Source organism: Mirounga angustirostris, unplaced genomic scaffold, assembly GCF_029215605.1.
Source record: "Mirounga angustirostris isolate CCGP_5_RB_7025 unplaced genomic scaffold, mMirAng1.0.hap1 SCAF_6, whole genome shotgun sequence".
Lineage (NCBI taxonomy): Eukaryota > Metazoa > Chordata > Mammalia > Carnivora > Phocidae > Mirounga > Mirounga angustirostris.
The window spans coordinates 88,010,404-88,026,463 of NW_026991714.1; the positions used below are offsets into that span (position 1 = coordinate 88,010,404).

A 16,060-nucleotide genomic window follows, 5' to 3' on the forward strand; every position below is an offset into this window, starting at 1 on the left:
ATACTCTGTCTGTGTCTCCCTCTCTGTCTCTCTCTTCCTCTCTGTCTACATCTCCGTCCGTCCGTGTCTCTGTCTTTCCCCGTGGGTCTGTGCGTCTGTCTATGCCAGCCGGCTTCTGGTGTCCCTCAGTCGGGTCCTCTTGTCGGTGGGTGGGCAGGGGAAGGGTGGCGGAGGAAGGGCGACGGGGTTGGGCTGATGAGGAGGGTCCCTGGGGGCGCCGGTGGCTCCGGGTTGGCTTGGAGCCAGGCGGGGTGGAGAGGCAGAAAGGCCTGGTGGCCGGCCTGGCTTGGCCTAGGGCGACGGGTGGGACGCTGGGGGTGGGGGTGGGGGTGGGGGGCGCGGAAAACACCTCAGGGGCCGCGCCCACCGCGCCCCGCCCCGACGCTTCCCTTTGCCATGCCGGTAGCCAGGAGGCGGTGGGGCGGCGGCGGCCCCCGGGACTGGAGAGTCCCCGGCAGGGAGAGCGCCCGGACTTCCACGACTGCGGGGCACCGGAGGGGCCACGTCCCCTGGGCGGCTGGCAGGCAGGCAGGTGCAAGGCGCAGGGCAGGCGGGGTTCGGGTGAGGGCTGAGGAGGGGCACGGCTGGGCCCGGGAGGCGCAGAGCAGGCTCTTAGGGCGGCCAGCGGCAGCCGCACACGTCTACGGCCATACCACCCTGAACGCGCCCGATCTCGTCTGATCTCGGAAGCTAAGCAGGGTCGGGCCTGGTTAGTACTTGGATGGGAGACCGCCTGGGAATACCGGGTGCTGTAGGCTTTTTTCTTTGCCTTTTCTTTCCCCTTGGGCCACCCTTCCCATACCTTTACCGCCACAGCACCCCGCCCCCTTGCCCAACTAGGCTTCCTCCAAACGCCCCGTGCCCCCCTGGCCCCTCGCCAGCCGCGCACCGCACCGCGAGTCCCTGGCTCGCAGCAGGTGCCCCCTGCAGGGGCAGGCGTCTTCCAGCCAGCCCTTGGGCCTCCAAGCCACCACGCCCACGCACACCGGATCCAGAGGGGTGGGCTGGGGGTCGATGGGGGCGGGCGGGGTGGGCGAAGGCGACGCCTTCGGAGGGAGGGAACGCGGGAGGGCGACGATGACCCTGGCACCGATGGGCCGGGGCCAGCGCGGGCCGGACGGCACCCGCTCTGGGCAGGCGTGTCCTCCCATGGTCCTGCGCCTCGGGCCCTCATCCCCACATCCCCTAGCCATTCCATCGGGCCGCCCGGAGCGCACGACCGCACTGGGCAACTGGCCCCACCTTAGGCCTGGGCCCGCCTCCACCTTGTCCCCAGCAGCCCTGGGGTGCGCTCCCACCCGCGGGCATTCCCTTCCTTCCCTTGGAACACCGTCCCTTTGCCCCCGTGCCGGGGGTCCCCGCTCCGGGTGGGCAGGACACAAGATGGCCGGTCGCCCGGGGCCTCCCCCCTTGGCGCCCGGGACCACCCGCTGGCACCAGAATCCGTGCTTAGTCTCCCTGCAACAGCGAAGCGAAGACCGAGGCTCGCTCGCTCAGCAAGATGGGGAGAGGGGGGCGCCCTGCACCTCGCCCCAAAGCAGCCCCCCATATAAAGGACGACAGCAGAGGAGGAATCGCCCACATGCCCCGAGGACCAGAGTGGGTCCAGGGCGGGAACGGGAGCAGAGCGGGTCTCGTGACGCCTTGGCTGCGCATCTCGGCCCCGAGGGGCTCCTCGGTGCCCAGAGCCCACCCAAGCACGACCACCCTCCCGAGGGCTAGCTGCCTAGCCAACACAGTCTCCTCCTGTTTGTGTGGGGGGGGGGGGGATGGGTGGGGGGGTGGGTGGGGGTGTGGGGGTGTGTGGGGTGTGTGGGGTGTGGGGTGGGGGGGTGGGGGGTGTGTGTCTGTTTCTGTGGTGTGCCCCTGTGTCTCCGTCCCTGTCCGCATCCAGGTCAGGGTCCGCGTCTGTCTGTCTTGGGGCCAGAGCGGGGGCGTGTGTTGGATACTCTGTCTGTGTCTCCCTCTCTGTCTCTCTCTTCCTCTCTGTCTACATCTCCGTCCGTCCGTGTCTCTGTCTTTCCCCGTGGGTCTGTGCGTCTGTCTATGCCAGCCGGCTTCTGGTGTCCCTCAGTCGGGTCCTCTTGTCGGTGGGTGGGCAGGGGAAGGGTGGCGGAGGAAGGGCGACGGGGTTGGGCTGATGAGGAGGGTCCCTGGGGGCGCCGGTGGCTCCGGGTTGGCTTGGAACCAGGCCGGGGTGGAGAGGCGGAAGGGCCTGGTGGCGGGCCTGGCTTGCCCTAAGGGCGGCGGGTGGGGCGCCGGGGGTGGGGGGGCGCGGAGAACAGCGCGCGGGCCACGCCCCCCGCGCCCCGACGCTCCCCTTGGCCCTCTCGGGAGCCAGGCGGCGGCCCCCGGGTCTGGAGAGTATCGGGCCGTGAGAGCGCTCGGTGTTCCGCGACTGCGGGGCGCTGGAGGCGCCACGTCCTCTGGGCGGTTTGGCAGGCAGGCAGGTGCAAGGCACAGGGCAGGCGTGGGGCGGTTGGGGGCTGAGGAGGGGCACGGCTGCGGCCCGGAGGCGCAGAGCAGGCTCTTAGGGCGGCCAGCGGCAGCGGCACACGTCTACGGCCATACCACCCTGAACGCGCCCGATCTCGTCTGATCTCGGAAGCTAAGCAGGGTCGGGCCTGGTTAGTACTTGGATGGGAGACCGCCTGGGAATACCGGGTGCTGTAGGCTTTTTTTCTTTGCCTTTTCTTTCCCCTTCGGCCTCCCTTCCTGTCCCTTCGCCGCCACAGTCCCCCCCCCCCCGCCCCGCCCCCTCCGCCCCTTGCCCAACAAGGCCTCCTGCAAACGCCCGGTGCCCCCCTGGCCCCTCGCCAGCCGCGCACCGCACCGAGGGTCCCTGTCTCGCAGCTTGTGCCCGCTGCACCGGCAGGCAGCCCCCAGCCCTTCCACCTCACAGCCACCACGCCCACGCACACCCGATCCAGAGGGGCGGGCTGGGGGAGGTGGGGGCGGGCTGGGTGGGCGGAGGCGGCGGCTTCGCAGGGAGGGAAAGGGGGAGGGCGGCGAGGACCGCCCGCGGGCTTGGGGCGGGGGGAGCGCGGGCGGGACGGCACCCCGTCTCGGCAGGCGTGCCCTCCCAAGGTCCTGCGCCTCGGGGCCTCATCCCCGGAGCCCCTAGCCATTCCCTTGGGCCGCCCCGAGTGCACAAGCGCACCGGGCAACCGGCCCCACCTTAGGCCTGGGCCCGCCTCCACCTTCTCCCCACCCGCCCTGGGCTGCGCTCCCGCGCGCGCGGGCATTCCCTTCCTTCCCGCGGAACACCGTCCCTTTGCCCCCAGGCCGGGGGTCCTCGCTCCGTGTGGGCAGGACACAAGATGGCCGACCGCCCGGGGCCTCCCCCGTTGGCACCCGGGACCACCCGTTGGCCCCCGACTCCGTGCTCAGTGTCCCCGCAACAGCGAAGCGCACAGCGAGGCTCGCTCGCTCGGCAAGACGGCGGGAGGGGGCGGCCCTGCACCACGCCCCAAAGCGGCCCCCCAAATAAAGGACGAGAGCAGAGGAGGAATCGCCCGCACGCCCCCAGGCCCAGAGTGGGTCCTGGGCGGGAACGGGAGCAGGGCGGGTCTCCTGAGGCCTTGGCTGCGCGACCTCGGCCCCGGGGGGCTCCTCGGTGCCCAGAGCCCACCCAAGCACGACCACCCTCCCGAGGAGGGCTAGCTGCCTAGCCAACACAGTCTCTTCCTCTGTGTGTGTGTGTGTGTGTGTGTGTGGTGTGTGTGTGGTGTGTGTGGTGTGTGTGTGGTGTGTGTGTCTGTTTCTGGGGTGTGCCCCTGTGTCTCCGTCCCTGTCCGCATCCAGGTCAGGGTCCGCGTCTGTCTGTCTTGGGGCCAGAGCGGGGGTGTGTGTTGGATACTCTGTCTGTGTTCTCCCTCTCTGTCCCTCTCTTCCTCTCTGTCTACATCTCCGTCCGTCCGTCCGTCCGTGTCTCTGTCTTTCCCCGTGGGTCTGTGCGTCTGTCTATGCCAGCCGGCTTCCGGTGTCCCTCAGTCGGGTCCTCTTGTCGGTGGGTGGGCAGGGGAAGGGTGGCGGAGGAAGGGCGACGGGGTTGGGCTGATGAGGAGGGTCCCTGGGGGCGCCGGTGGCTCCGGGTTGGCTTGGAGCCAGGCGGGGTGGAGAGGCAGAAAGGCCTGGTGGCCGGCCTGGCTTGGCCTAGGGCGACGGGTGGGACGCTGGGGGTGGGGGGCGCGGAAAACACCTCAGGGGCCGCGCCCACCGCGCCCCGCCCCGACGCTTCCCTTTGCCATGCCGGTAGCCAGGAGGCGGTGGGGCGGCGGCGGCCCCCGGGACTGGAGAGTCCCCGGCAGGGAGAGCGCCCGGACTTCCACGACTGCGGGGCACCGGAGGGGCCACGTCCCCTGGGCGGCTGGCAGGCAGGCAGGTGCAAGGCGCAGGGCAGGCGGGGTTCGGGTGAGGGCTGAGGAGGGGCACGGCTGGGCCCGGGAGGCGCAGAGCAGGCTCTTAGGGCGGCCAGCGGCAGCCGCACACGTCTACGGCCATACCACCCTGAACGCGCCCGATCTCGTCTGATCTCGGAAGCTAAGCAGGGTCGGGCCTGGTTAGTACTTGGATGGGAGACCGCCTGGGAATACCGGGTGCTGTAGGCTTTTTTCTTTGCCTTTTCTTTCCCCTTGGGCCACCCTTCCCATACCTTTACCGCCACAGCACCCCGCCCCCTTGCCCAACTAGGCTTCCTCCAAACGCCCCGTGCCCCCCTGGCCCCTCGCCAGCCGCGCACCGCACCGCGAGTCCCTGGCTCGCAGCAGGTGCCCCCTGCAGGGGCAGGCGTCTTCCAGCCAGCCCTTGGGCCTCCAAGCCACCACGCCCACGCACACCGGATCCAGAGGGGTGGGCTGGGGGTCGATGGGGGCGGGCGGGGTGGGCGAAGGCGACGCCTTCGGAGGGAGGGAACGCGGGAGGGCGACGATGACCCTGGCACCGATGGGCCGGGGCCAGCGCGGGCCGGACGGCACCCGCTCTGGGCAGGCGTGTCCTCCCATGGTCCTGCGCCTCGGGCCCTCATCCCCACATCCCCTAGCCATTCCATCGGGCCGCCCGGAGCGCACGACCGCACTGGGCAACTGGCCCCACCTTAGGCCTGGGCCCGCCTCCACCTTGTCCCCAGCAGCCCTGGGGTGCGCTCCCACCCGCGGGCATTCCCTTCCTTCCCTTGGAACACCGTCCCTTTGCCCCCGTGCCGGGGGTCCCCGCTCCGGGTGGGCAGGACACAAGATGGCCGGTCGCCCGGGGCCTCCCCCCTTGGCGCCCGGGACCACCCGCTGGCACCAGAATCCGTGCTTAGTCTCCCTGCAACAGCGAAGCGAAGACCGAGGCTCGCTCGCTCAGCAAGATGGGGAGAGGGGAACGCCCTGCACCTCGCCCCAAAGCAGCCCCCCATATAAAGGACGACAGCAGAGGAGGAATCGCCCACATGCCCCGAGGACCAGAGTGGGTCCAGGGCGGGAACGGGAGCAGAGCGGGTCTCGTGACGCCTTGGCTGCGCATCTCGGCCCCGAGGGGCTCCTCGGTGCCCAGAGCCCACCCAAGCACGACCACCCTCCCGAGGGCTAGCTGCCTAGCCAACACAGTCTCCTCCTGTTTGTGTGTGTGGGGGGGGGGGGGGATGGGTGGGGGGGTGGGTGGGGGTGTGGGGGTGTGGGGGTGTGTGGGGTGTGTGGGGTGTGGGGTGTGGGGTGGGGGGTGTGTGTCTGTTTCTGTGGTGTGCCCCTGTGTCTCCGTCCCTGTCCGCATCCAGGTCAGGGTCCGCGTCTGTCTGTCTTGGGGCCAGAGCGGGGGCGTGTGTTGGATACTCTGTCTGTGTCTCCCTCTCTGTCTCTCTCTTCCTCTCTGTCTACATCTCCGTCCGTCCGTGTCTCTGTCTTTCCCCGTGGGTCTGTGCGTCTGTCTATGCCAGCCGGCTTCTGGTGTCCCTCAGTCGGGTCCTCTTGTCGGTGGGTGGGCAGGGGAAGGGTGGCGGAGGAAGGGCGACGGGGTTGGGCTGATGAGGAGGGTCCCTGGGGGCGCCGGTGGCTCCGGGTTGGCTTGGAACCAGGCCGGGGTGGAGAGGCGGAAGGGCCTGGTGGCGGGCCTGGCTTGCCCTAAGGGCGGCGGGTGGGGCGCCGGGGGTGGGGGGGCGCGGAGAACAGCGCGCGGGCCACGCCCCCCGCGCCCCGACGCTCCCCTTGGCCCTCTCGGGAGCCAGGCGGCGGCCCCCGGGTCTGGAGAGTATCGGGCCGTGAGAGCGCTCGGTGTTCCGCGACTGCGGGGCGCTGGAGGCGCCACGTCCTCTGGGCGGTTTGGCAGGCAGGCAGGTGCAAGGCACAGGGCAGGCGTGGGGCGGTTGGGGGCTGAGGAGGGGCACGGCTGCGGCCCGGAGGCGCAGAGCAGGCTCTTAGGGCGGCCAGCGGCAGCCGCACACGTCTACGGCCATACCACCCTGAACGCGCCCGATCTCGTCTGATCTCGGAAGCTAAGCAGGGTCGGGCCTGGTTAGTACTTGGATGGGAGACCGCCTGGGAATACCGGGTGCTGTAGGCTTTTTTTCTTTGCCTTTTCTTTCCCCTTCGGCCTCCCTTCCTCTCCCTTCGCCGCCACAGTCCCCCCCCCCGCCCCGCCCCCTCCGCCCCTTGCCCAACAAGGCCTCCTGCAAACGCCCGGTGCCCCCCTGGCCCCTCGCCAGCCGCGCACCGCACCGAGGGTCCCTGTCTCGCAGCTTGTGCCCGCTGCACCGGCAGGCAGCCCCCAGCCCTTCCACCTCACAGCCACCACGCCCACGCACACCCGATCCAGAGGGGCGGGCTGGGGGAGGTGGGGGCGGGCTGGGTGGGCGGAGGCGGCGGCTTCGCAGGGAGGGAAAGGGGGAGGGCGGCGAGGACCGCCCGCGGGCTTGGGGCGGGGGGAGCGCGGGCGGGACGGCACCCCGTCTCGGCAGGCGTGCCCTCCCAAGGTCCTGCGCCTCGGGGCCTCATCCCCGGAGCCCCTAGCCATTCCCTTGGGCCGCCCCGAGTGCACAAGCGCACCGGGCAACCGGCCCCACCTTAGGCCTGGGCCCGCCTCCACCTTCTCCCCACCCGCCCTGGGCTGCGCTCCCGCGCGCGCGGGCATTCCCTTCCTTCCCGCGGAACACCGTCCCTCTGCCCCCAGGCCGGGGGTCCTCGCTCCGTGTGGGCAGGACACAAGATGGCCGACCGCCCGGGGCCTCCCCCGTTGGCACCCGGGACCACCCGTTGGCCCCCGACTCCGTGCTCAGTGTCCCCGCAACAGCGAAGCGCACAGCGAGGCTCGCTCGCTCGGCAAGACGGCGGGAGGGGGCGGCCCTGCACCACGCCCCAAAGCGGCCCCCCAAATAAAGGACGAGAGCAGAGGAGGAATCGCCCGCACGCCCCCAGGCCCAGAGTGGGTCCTGGGCGGGAACGGGAGCAGGGCGGGTCTCCTGAGGCCTTGGCTGCGCGACCTCGGCCCCGGGGGGCTCCTCGGTGCCCAGAGCCCACCCAAGCACGACCACCCTCCCGAGGAGGGCTAGCTGCCTAGCCAACACAGTCTCTTCCTCTGTGTGTGTGTGTGTGTGTGTGTGTGGTGTGTGTGTGGTGTGTGTGGTGTGTGTGTGGTGTGTGTGTCTGTTTCTGGGGTGTGCCCCTGTGTCTCCGTCCCTGTCCGCATCCAGGTCAGGGTCCGCGTCTGTCTGTCTTGGGGCCAGAGCGGGGGTGTGTGTTGGATACTCTGTCTGTGTTCTCCCTCTCTGTCCCTCTCTTCCTCTCTGTCTACATCTCCGTCCGTCCGTCCGTCCGTGTCTCTGTCTTTCCCCGTGGGTCTGTGCGTCTGTCTATGCCAGCCGGCTTCCGGTGTCCCTCAGTCGGGTCCTCTTGTCGGTGGGTGGGCAGGGGAAGGGTGGCGGAGGAAGGGCGACGGGGTTGGGCTGATGAGGAGGGTCCCTGGGGGCGCCGGTGGCTCCGGGTTGGCTTGGAGCCAGGCGGGGTGGAGAGGCAGAAAGGCCTGGTGGCCGGCCTGGCTTGGCCTAGGGCGACGGGTGGGACGCTGGGGGTGGGGGGCGCGGAAAACACCTCAGGGGCCGCGCCCACCGCGCCCCGCCCCGACGCTTCCCTTTGCCATGCCGGTAGCCAGGAGGCGGTGGGGCGGCGGCGGCCCCCGGGACTGGAGAGTCCCCGGCAGGGAGAGCGCCCGGACTTCCACGACTGCGGGGCACCGGAGGGGCCACGTCCCCTGGGCGGCTGGCAGGCAGGCAGGTGCAAGGCGCAGGGCAGGCGGGGTTCGGGTGAGGGCTGAGGAGGGGCACGGCTGGGCCCGGGAGGCGCAGAGCAGGCTCTTAGGGCGGCCAGCGGCAGCCGCACACGTCTACGGCCATACCACCCTGAACGCGCCCGATCTCGTCTGATCTCGGAAGCTAAGCAGGGTCGGGCCTGGTTAGTACTTGGATGGGAGACCGCCTGGGAATACCGGGTGCTGTAGGCTTTTTTCTTTGCCTTTTCTTTCCCCTTGGGCCACCCTTCCCATACCTTTACCGCCACAGCACCCCGCCCCCTTGCCCAACTAGGCTTCCTCCAAACGCCCCGTGCCCCCCTGGCCCCTCGCCAGCCGCGCACCGCACCGCGAGTCCCTGGCTCGCAGCAGGTGCCCCCTGCAGGGGCAGGCGTCTTCCAGCCAGCCCTTGGGCCTCCAAGCCACCACGCCCACGCACACCGGATCCAGAGGGGTGGGCTGGGGGTCGATGGGGGCGGGCGGGGTGGGCGAAGGCGACGCCTTCGGAGGGAGGGAACGCGGGAGGGCGACGATGACCCTGGCACCGATGGGCCGGGGCCAGCGCGGGCCGGACGGCACCCGCTCTGGGCAGGCGTGTCCTCCCATGGTCCTGCGCCTCGGGCCCTCATCCCCACATCCCCTAGCCATTCCATCGGGCCGCCCGGAGCGCACGACCGCACTGGGCAACTGGCCCCACCTTAGGCCTGGGCCCGCCTCCACCTTGTCCCCAGCAGCCCTGGGGTGCGCTCCCACCCGCGGGCATTCCCTTCCTTCCCTTGGAACACCGTCCCTTTGCCCCCGTGCCGGGGGTCCCCGCTCCGGGTGGGCAGGACACAAGATGGCCGGTCGCCCGGGGCCTCCCCCCTTGGCGCCCGGGACCACCCGCTGGCACCAGAATCCGTGCTTAGTCTCCCTGCAACAGCGAAGCGAAGACCGAGGCTCGCTCGCTCAGCAAGATGGGGAGAGGGGGACGCCCTGCACCTCGCCCCAAAGCAGCCCCCCATATAAAGGACGACAGCAGAGGAGGAATCGCCCACATGCCCCGAGGACCAGAGTGGGTCCAGGGCGGGAACGGGAGCAGAGCGGGTCTCGTGACGCCTTGGCTGCGCATCTCGGCCCCGAGGGGCTCCTCGGTGCCCAGAGCCCACCCAAGCACGACCACCCTCCCGAGGGCTAGCTGCCTAGCCAACACAGTCTCCTCCTGTTTGTGTGGGGGGGGGGGGGGATGGGTGGGGGGGTGGGTGGGGGTGTGGGGGTGTGTGGGGTGTGTGGGGTGTGGGGTGGGGGGGTGGGGGGTGTGTGTCTGTTTCTGTGGTGTGCCCCTGTGTCTCCGTCCCTGTCCGCATCCAGGTCAGGGTCCGCGTCTGTCTGTCTTGGGGCCAGAGCGGGGGCGTGTGTTGGATACTCTGTCTGTGTCTCCCTCTCTGTCTCTCTCTTCCTCTCTGTCTACATCTCCGTCCGTCCGTGTCTCTGTCTTTCCCCGTGGGTCTGTGCGTCTGTCTATGCCAGCCGGCTTCTGGTGTCCCTCAGTCGGGTCCTCTTGTCGGTGGGTGGGCAGGGGAAGGGTGGCGGAGGAAGGGCGACGGGGTTGGGCTGATGAGGAGGGTCCCTGGGGGCGCCGGTGGCTCCGGGTTGGCTTGGAACCAGGCCGGGGTGGAGAGGCGGAAGGGCCTGGTGGCGGGCCTGGCTTGCCCTAAGGGCGGCGGGTGGGGCGCCGGGGGTGGGGGGGCGCGGAGAACAGCGCGCGGGCCACGCCCCCCGCGCCCCGACGCTCCCCTTGGCCCTCTCGGGAGCCAGGCGGCGGCCCCCGGGTCTGGAGAGTATCGGGCCGTGAGAGCGCTCGGTGTTCCGCGACTGCGGGGCGCTGGAGGCGCCACGTCCTCTGGGCGGTTTGGCAGGCAGGCAGGTGCAAGGCACAGGGCAGGCGTGGGGCGGTTGGGGGCTGAGGAGGGGCACGGCTGCGGCCCGGAGGCGCAGAGCAGGCTCTTAGGGCGGCCAGCGGCAGCGGCACACGTCTACGGCCATACCACCCTGAACGCGCCCGATCTCGTCTGATCTCGGAAGCTAAGCAGGGTCGGGCCTGGTTAGTACTTGGATGGGAGACCGCCTGGGAATACCGGGTGCTGTAGGCTTTTTTTCTTTGCCTTTTCTTTCCCCTTCGGCCTCCCTTCCTGTCCCTTCGCCGCCACAGTCCCCCCCCCCCGCCCCGCCCCCTCCGCCCCTTGCCCAACAAGGCCTCCTGCAAACGCCCGGTGCCCCCCTGGCCCCTCGCCAGCCGCGCACCGCACCGAGGGTCCCTGTCTCGCAGCTTGTGCCCGCTGCACCGGCAGGCAGCCCCCAGCCCTTCCACCTCACAGCCACCACGCCCACGCACACCCGATCCAGAGGGGCGGGCTGGGGGAGGTGGGGGCGGGCTGGGTGGGCGGAGGCGGCGGCTTCGCAGGGAGGGAAAGGGGGAGGGCGGCGAGGACCGCCCGCGGGCTTGGGGCGGGGGGAGCGCGGGCGGGACGGCACCCCGTCTCGGCAGGCGTGCCCTCCCAAGGTCCTGCGCCTCGGGGCCTCATCCCCGGAGCCCCTAGCCATTCCCTTGGGCCGCCCCGAGTGCACAAGCGCACCGGGCAACCGGCCCCACCTTAGGCCTGGGCCCGCCTCCACCTTCTCCCCACCCGCCCTGGGCTGCGCTCCCGCGCGCGCGGGCATTCCCTTCCTTCCCGCGGAACACCGTCCCTCTGCCCCCAGGCCGGGGGTCCTCGCTCCGTGTGGGCAGGACACAAGATGGCCGACCGCCCGGGGCCTCCCCCGTTGGCACCCGGGACCACCCGTTGGCCCCCGACTCCGTGCTCAGTGTCCCCGCAACAGCGAAGCGCACAGCGAGGCTCGCTCGCTCGGCAAGACGGCGGGAGGGGGCGGCCCTGCACCACGCCCCAAAGCGGCCCCCCAAATAAAGGACGAGAGCAGAGGAGGAATCGCCCGCACGCCCCCAGGCCCAGAGTGGGTCCTGGGCGGGAACGGGAGCAGGGCGGGTCTCCTGAGGCCTTGGCTGCGCGACCTCGGCCCCGGGGGGCTCCTCGGTGCCCAGAGCCCACCCAAGCACGACCACCCTCCCGAGGAGGGCTAGCTGCCTAGCCAACACAGTCTCTTCCTCTGTGTGTGTGTGTGTGTGTGTGTGTGGTGTGTGTGTGGTGTGTGTGGTGTGTGTGTGGTGTGTGTGTCTGTTTCTGGGGTGTGCCCCTGTGTCTCCGTCCCTGTCCGCATCCAGGTCAGGGTCCGCGTCTGTCTGTCTTGGGGCCAGAGCGGGGGTGTGTGTTGGATACTCTGTCTGTGTTCTCCCTCTCTGTCCCTCTCTTCCTCTCTGTCTACATCTCCGTCCGTCCGTCCGTCCGTGTCTCTGTCTTTCCCCGTGGGTCTGTGCGTCTGTCTATGCCAGCCGGCTTCCGGTGTCCCTCAGTCGGGTCCTCTTGTCGGTGGGTGGGCAGGGGAAGGGTGGCGGAGGAAGGGCGACGGGGTTGGGCTGATGAGGAGGGTCCCTGGGGGCGCCGGTGGCTCCGGGTTGGCTTGGAGCCAGGCGGGGTGGAGAGGCAGAAAGGCCTGGTGGCCGGCCTGGCTTGGCCTAGGGCGACGGGTGGGACGCTGGGGGTGGGGGGCGCGGAAAACACCTCAGGGGCCGCGCCCACCGCGCCCCGCCCCGACGCTTCCCTTTGCCATGCCGGTAGCCAGGAGGCGGTGGGGCGGCGGCGGCCCCCGGGACTGGAGAGTCCCCGGCAGGGAGAGCGCCCGGACTTCCACGACTGCGGGGCACCGGAGGGGCCACGTCCCCTGGGCGGCTGGCAGGCAGGCAGGTGCAAGGCGCAGGGCAGGCGGGGTTCGGGTGAGGGCTGAGGAGGGGCACGGCTGGGCCCGGGAGGCGCAGAGCAGGCTCTTAGGGCGGCCAGCGGCAGCCGCACACGTCTACGGCCATACCACCCTGAACGCGCCCGATCTCGTCTGATCTCGGAAGCTAAGCAGGGTCGGGCCTGGTTAGTACTTGGATGGGAGACCGCCTGGGAATACCGGGTGCTGTAGGCTTTTTTCTTTGCCTTTTCTTTCCCCTTGGGCCACCCTTCCCATACCTTTACCGCCACAGCACCCCGCCCCCTTGCCCAACTAGGCTTCCTCCAAACGCCCCGTGCCCCCCTGGCCCCTCGCCAGCCGCGCACCGCACCGCGAGTCCCTGGCTCGCAGCAGGTGCCCCCTGCAGGGGCAGGCGTCTTCCAGCCAGCCCTTGGGCCTCCAAGCCACCACGCCCACGCACACCGGATCCAGAGGGGTGGGCTGGGGGTCGATGGGGGCGGGCGGGGTGGGCGAAGGCGACGCCTTCGGAGGGAGGGAACGCGGGAGGGCGACGATGACCCTGGCACCGATGGGCCGGGGCCAGCGCGGGCCGGACGGCACCCGCTCTGGGCAGGCGTGTCCTCCCATGGTCCTGCGCCTCGGGCCCTCATCCCCACATCCCCTAGCCATTCCATCGGGCCGCCCGGAGCGCACGACCGCACTGGGCAACTGGCCCCACCTTAGGCCTGGGCCCGCCTCCACCTTGTCCCCAGCAGCCCTGGGGTGCGCTCCCACCCGCGGGCATTCCCTTCCTTCCCTTGGAACACCGTCCCTTTGCCCCCGTGCCGGGGGTCCCCGCTCCGGGTGGGCAGGACACAAGATGGCCGGTCGCCCGGGGCCTCCCCCCTTGGCGCCCGGGACCACCCGCTGGCACCAGAATCCGTGCTTAGTCTCCCTGCAACAGCGAAGCGAAGACCGAGGCTCGCTCGCTCAGCAAGATGGGGAGAGGGGGACGCCCTGCACCTCGCCCCAAAGCAGCCCCCCATATAAAGGACGACAGCAGAGGAGGAATCGCCCACATGCCCCGAGGACCAGAGTGGGTCCAGGGCGGGAACGGGAGCAGAGCGGGTCTCGTGACGCCTTGGCTGCGCATCTCGGCCCCGAGGGGCTCCTCGGTGCCCAGAGCCCACCCAAGCACGACCACCCTCCCGAGGGCTAGCTGCCTAGCCAACACAGTCTCCTCCTGTTTGTGTGTGTGTGGGGGGGGGGATGGGTGGGGGGGTGGGTGGGGGTGTGGGGGTGTGGGGGTGTGTGGGGTGTGTGGGGTGTGGGGTGTGGGGTGGGGGGTGTGTGTCTGTTTCTGTGGTGTGCCCCTGTGTCTCCGTCCCTGTCCGCATCCAGGTCAGGGTCCGCGTCTGTCTGTCTTGGGGCCAGAGCGGGGGCGTGTGTTGGATACTCTGTCTGTGTCTCCCTCTCTGTCTCTGTCTTCCTCTCTGTCTACATCTCCGTCCGTCCGTGTCTCTGTCTTTCCCCGTGGGTCTGTGCGTCTGTCTATGCCAGCCGGCTTCTGGTGTCCCTCAGTCGGGTCCTCTTGTCGGTGGGTGGGCAGGGGAAGGGTGGCGGAGGAAGGGCGACGGGGTTGGGCTGATGAGGAGGGTCCCTGGGGGCGCCGGTGGCTCCGGGTTGGCTTGGAACCAGGCCGGGGTGGAGAGGCGGAAGGGCCTGGTGGCGGGCCTGGCTTGCCCTAAGGGCGGCGGGTGGGGCGCCGGGGGTGGGGGGGCGCGGAGAACAGCGCGCGGGCCACGCCCCCCGCGCCCCGACGCTCCCCTTGGCCCTCTCGGGAGCCAGGCGGCGGCCCCCGGGTCTGGAGAGTATCGGGCCGTGAGAGCGCTCGGTGTTCCGCGACTGCGGGGCGCTGGAGGCGCCACGTCCTCTGGGCGGTTTGGCAGGCAGGCAGGTGCAAGGCACAGGGCAGGCGTGGGGCGGTTGGGGGCTGAGGAGGGGCACGGCTGCGGCCCGGAGGCGCAGAGCAGGCTCTTAGGGCGGCCAGCGGCAGCGGCACACGTCTACGGCCATACCACCCTGAACGCGCCCGATCTCGTCTGATCTCGGAAGCTAAGCAGGGTCGGGCCTGGTTAGTACTTGGATGGGAGACCGCCTGGGAATACCGGGTGCTGTAGGCTTTTTTTCTTTGCCTTTTCTTTCCCCTTCGGCCTCCCTTCCTCTCCCTTCGCCGCCACAGTCCCCCCCCCCGCCCCGCCCCCTCCGCCCCTTGCCCAACAAGGCCTCCTGCAAACGCCCGGTGCCCCCCTGGCCCCTCGCCAGCCGCGCACCGCACCGAGGGTCCCTGTCTCGCAGCTTGTGCCCGCTGCACCGGCAGGCAGCCCCCAGCCCTTCCACCTCACAGCCACCACGCCCACGCACACCCGATCCAGAGGGGCGGGCTGGGGGAGGTGGGGGCGGGCTGGGTGGGCGGAGGCGGCGGCTTCGCAGGGAGGGAAAGGGGGAGGGCGGCGAGGACCGCCCGCGGGCTTGGGGCGGGGGGAGCGCGGGCGGGACGGCACCCCGTCTCGGCAGGCGTGCCCTCCCAAGGTCCTGCGCCTCGGGGCCTCATCCCCGGAGCCCCTAGCCATTCCCTTGGGCCGCCCCGAGTGCACAAGCGCACCGGGCAACCGGCCCCACCTTAGGCCTGGGCCCGCCTCCACCTTCTCCCCACCCGCCCTGGGCTGCGCTCCCGCGCGCGCGGGCATTCCCTTCCTTCCCGCGGAACACCGTCCCTCTGCCCCCAGGCCGGGGGTCCTCGCTCCGTGTGGGCAGGACACAAGATGGCCGACCGCCCGGGGCCTCCCCCGTTGGCACCCGGGACCACCCGTTGGCCCCCGACTCCGTGCTCAGTGTCCCCGCAACAGCGAAGCGCACAGCGAGGCTCGCTCGCTCGGCAAGACGGCGGGAGGGGGCGGCCCTGCACCACGCCCCAAAGCGGCCCCCCAAATAAAGGACGAGAGCAGAGGAGGAATCGCCCGCACGCCCCCAGGCCCAGAGTGGGTCCTGGGCGGGAACGGGAGCAGGGCGGGTCTCCTGAGGCCTTGGCTGCGCGACCTCGGCCCCGGGGGGCTCCTCGGTGCCCAGAGCCCACCCAAGCACGACCACCCTCCCGAGGAGGGCTAGCTGCCTAGCCAACACAGTCTCTTCCTCTGTGTGTGTGTGTGTGTGTGTGTGTGGTGTGTGTGTGGTGTGTGTGGTGTGTGTGTGGTGTGTGTGTCTGTTTCTGGGGTGTGCCCCTGTGTCTCCGTCCCTGTCCGCATCCAGGTCAGGGTCCGCGTCTGTCTGTCTTGGGGCCAGAGCGGGGGTGTGTGTTGGATACTCTGTCTGTGTTCTCCCTCTCTGTCCCTCTCTTCCTCTCTGTCTACATCTCCGTCCGTCCGTCCGTCCGTGTCTCTGTCTTTCCCCGTGGGTCTGTGCGTCTGTCTATGCCAGCCGGCTTCCGGTGTCCCTCAGTCGGGTCCTCTTGTCGGTGGGTGGGCAGGGGAAGGGTGGCGGAGGAAGGGCGACGGGGTTGGGCTGATGAGGAGGGTCCCTGGGGGCGCCGGTGGCTCCGGGTTGGCTTGGAGCCAGGCGGGGTGGAGAGGCAGAAAGGCCTGGTGGCCGGCCTGGCTTGGCCTAGGGCGACGGGTGGGACGCTGGGGGTGGGGGGCGCGGAAAACACCTCAGGGGCCGCGCCCACCGCGCCCCGCCCCGACGCTTCCCTTTGCCATGCCGGTAGCCAGGAGGCGGTGGGGCGGCGGCGGCCCCCGGGACTGGAGAGTCCCCGGCAGGGAGAGCGCCCGGACTTCCACGACTGCGGGGCACCGGAGGGGCCACGTCCCCTGGGCGGCTGGCAGGCAGGCAGGTGCAAGGCGCAGGGCAGGCGGGGTTCGGGTGAGGGCTGAGGAGGGGCACGGCTGGGCCCGGGAGGCGCAGAGCAGGCTCTTAGGGCGGCCAGCGGCAGCCG

The 16,060-nt window shown here is 70.7% G+C and overlaps 8 non-coding genes across 8 annotated transcripts; all 8 read left to right on the forward strand.

Annotated features, from left to right (window-relative positions):
- The first annotated feature begins 639 nt into the window (after nucleotides 1–639).
- LOC135364825 (5S ribosomal RNA) lies at nucleotides 640–758 on the forward strand. The gene has a single exon (XR_010412633.1). It is a non-coding gene; the product is annotated as a 5S ribosomal RNA (ribosomal RNA).
- Nucleotides 759–2,557: 1,799 nt separating this feature from the next.
- On the forward strand, nucleotides 2,558–2,676 carry LOC135364936 (5S ribosomal RNA). The gene has a single exon (XR_010412744.1). It is a non-coding gene; the product is annotated as a 5S ribosomal RNA (ribosomal RNA).
- A 1,815-nt stretch (nucleotides 2,677–4,491) lies between these two features.
- On the forward strand, nucleotides 4,492–4,610 carry LOC135365023 (5S ribosomal RNA). The gene has a single exon (XR_010412831.1). It is a non-coding gene; the product is annotated as a 5S ribosomal RNA (ribosomal RNA).
- A 1,811-nt stretch (nucleotides 4,611–6,421) lies between these two features.
- On the forward strand, nucleotides 6,422–6,540 carry LOC135365034 (5S ribosomal RNA). The gene has a single exon (XR_010412842.1). It is a non-coding gene; the product is annotated as a 5S ribosomal RNA (ribosomal RNA).
- Nucleotides 6,541–8,353: 1,813 nt separating this feature from the next.
- LOC135365045 (5S ribosomal RNA) lies at nucleotides 8,354–8,472 on the forward strand. Its single transcript, XR_010412853.1, has one exon. It is a non-coding gene; the product is annotated as a 5S ribosomal RNA (ribosomal RNA).
- Nucleotides 8,473–10,272: 1,800 nt separating this feature from the next.
- Nucleotides 10,273–10,391, forward strand: LOC135364831 (5S ribosomal RNA). The gene has a single exon (XR_010412639.1). It is a non-coding gene; the product is annotated as a 5S ribosomal RNA (ribosomal RNA).
- Nucleotides 10,392–12,205: 1,814 nt separating this feature from the next.
- LOC135364842 (5S ribosomal RNA) lies at nucleotides 12,206–12,324 on the forward strand. The gene has a single exon (XR_010412650.1). It is a non-coding gene; the product is annotated as a 5S ribosomal RNA (ribosomal RNA).
- A 1,809-nt stretch (nucleotides 12,325–14,133) lies between these two features.
- LOC135364853 (5S ribosomal RNA) lies at nucleotides 14,134–14,252 on the forward strand. The gene has a single exon (XR_010412661.1). It is a non-coding gene; the product is annotated as a 5S ribosomal RNA (ribosomal RNA).
- Nucleotides 14,253–16,060: the final 1,808 nt, after the last annotated feature.